This window comes from Nelumbo lutea, chromosome 1 (genome assembly GCF_056320005.1).
Source record: "Nelumbo lutea isolate HS-2025 chromosome 1, American lotus-T2T, whole genome shotgun sequence".
NCBI classification, from domain to species: Eukaryota; Viridiplantae; Streptophyta; class Magnoliopsida; order Proteales; family Nelumbonaceae; genus Nelumbo; species Nelumbo lutea.
In genome coordinates, this window is record NC_142684.1 from 197,927,269 (window position 1) to 197,929,793 (window position 2,525).

Below are 2,525 nucleotides of genomic sequence, written 5' to 3' on the forward strand. Positions count from 1 at the left end.
TTTAACAAGCACATCTTCTATAATTCCTCTCGAATGCTTGATGGACCTATCAGCTAATTGCAATGCAACTCTAGTGGGTTGGGGTTCTCCCAATTCCAATTTCTTGAAAACCGAATATGGCATTAAATTTATGCTAGCTCCTAAATCACACAATGCCTTTTCAATTTTTAAACTGCTTATAGTACAAGGAATAGTGAAACTCCTTGGATCTTTAAGCTTTTGGGCAGCTTGTTAAGAAGGATTGCCAAGCATTCTTCATTTAGAGCAACTGTATCCACATCTCCCAATCTCCTTTTGTTTGCAAAGATCTCTTTCAAAAACTTTGCATAGTGTGGCATCTGGGCTAAAGCATCAACAAAAAGAATATTAATATGTAAACTTTTAAACACTTCAATAAACTTGCCAAATTCCTTTTCCAACTTGTGTTGCTTCAGCCTATTGGGAAAGGGTACTTGCGGCTGTTGGTGTCTTTCTTTTTGCGGTTCAGATTGCTCTTCCTTCTTCTTATCAATTTCTAGGGTTGCATCTGCATTATTTTCAGCCCTTGCTTTCATCTCTACTTCTGGTAGCTCCTTACCACTTCTTAAAGTGATAGCCTACACTTGTTCTCTTGGATTCACTTCTGTATTGCTTGGTAGAGTGCCCGATATTCTTGCTGAAATCATTTGCGCCAACTGCCCAACCTGATTTTCCAAGTTCTTTATTGAAATCTCTTCGTTCTGAAGTCTTGTTTCACCACTAGCAATGAACTAGGTCATTAGCTCCTCTAAGTTAGATTTCTTTTCTGGTTGATGGAAATTTTGGGGAAAGGGCTGGCACATGCTGATTTGGCCATCTGATTCGGGTAGCCCCTCCATCCGGGGTTAAAGGCACGAGGGTACTGAATTCCTTGCTGCCTTGCAAAGTTGCTAACAAAGTCAACCTGTTCTGTGGACTGCCTAAACTAATTGCCAACTTGGCATTCAATGATGATGTGGCCTCCCCCACACTAATCCCAAGTCACGAACTGCACATGCATAGCTACCATCTGCATCTCATCTATTTTCTTGATGAGTGCACCTATTTGCACAAATAGAGTTGTATATATATCCACATTGTGAAGACCATGCAGCTTCCTAACTTGTGCTCTCTCTGAATGCCAATGATAATTATTTGCAGCCATTTCCTCTATGAGTGCATGGGCAACTTCATGGGCCTTATTGTTGATGGAACCCCCGGCTGCCGCATCCAAGATGGTCTTGTTGGCTTCAGTTAGGCAATTGTAGAAGGTTTGCACTTGTAGCCATATGGGAAGTCCATGATGAGGAACCTTCCTTAACAATTCCTTATAACACTCCTATGACTCATATAGAGATTCTCCATCTTGTTGAAAGAAAGTAGTGATGTCATTTCTCATCTTTTCCATCTTGGATGGAGGGAAGTACTTGGAGAGGAACCGGCTAGCCATCTCATCCCAAGTGGCTATAGATCCAGCTGGCAATGAATTCAGCCAAGCCTTGGTGATGCGTATTTGCTACACTAGCAAGTGCACTAGCCGCTCAAGTAATAAAGTGATGAATAGAGTATCATTTCCCATGAGGACTTATATAGCAATTACTAGTAGTATATCAACCTACTCTTATCCGATTAGCCGAATTGTATATCTAATGCAAATCTGAAATTTTATCTAACAAGATATTTCTAAGGAGTTTGATCAAACACCTTGCATGCAAGTTGAGAAGACAAGCTAATTAAGCATAGAAATGATTCAGTAATTAGTTCTCTAGGCCATTCGAGTAGATTATGATTCAGCCTTGGTTTGGTGAAACCCCAAGGCAATGAACAGCCTCTCTCAAGTGCATGTTCAGTCTATGCATGAGTGATGGTCCTTATATCTTTATCAAGGATCTAATCCTCATGCATGCATTAAGTTTTAGCAATTCTAGGGCATCATTTCAACTGAATGAACACCAACCAAATTGTGCAAGTTATCTCACACTCAATTCAGTTCTTGATTAGCAGATCTGGAAATCTAGAGTCTTTCTCAAGCACTCTAGAACTTCCAAGAATGAAGAATAGTTCAGCCAAACAGAATTAATGTTGCCTGAATTCTTTCTCAAGCAATTCAAACATTATAAAATCAAGATCTGAAGTTACAGATATGAAATTACAAAACAACAGTTCGGCTAGCAGTTCTACAATCAAAGTCCTAATCAAGAAACATCAAGATTGCATCTACTCTATTCAAATTTACATAGAAAGCTAATTGCAGATATGAAATTACAGAATTCATGCTTCAATTACAGCAAAAAAGAAAAATTAATGGAGAAAAATACATATCACCCCTAGCTTAATTCGATTACAAAGGTGCAAAAATCAAGGAAGAAACAACATAGATCTCCAATGGCTTCTTCTCCTCTTGAATTAAGCTTCTTCTTCTCTTGAAGTTGCTTGAATCTCCTTTCTTCTCCTCTCTTGTGCCTATCTCTCTCTTCTCCCTCTAAGAATTCGAATTCAAGGAGTTTTCTCCCCAAAGGGCTAAAGTT

The 2,525-nt window shown here is 39.1% G+C and overlaps 1 non-coding gene across 1 annotated transcript; it reads left to right on the forward strand.

Moving 5' to 3' along the window:
• The first annotated feature begins 1,292 nt into the window (after positions 1-1,292).
• On the forward strand, positions 1,293-1,399 carry LOC148880244 (small nucleolar RNA R71). Its single transcript, XR_016106074.1, has one exon. It is a non-coding gene; the product is annotated as a small nucleolar RNA R71 (small nucleolar RNA).
• Positions 1,400-2,525: the final 1,126 nt, after the last annotated feature.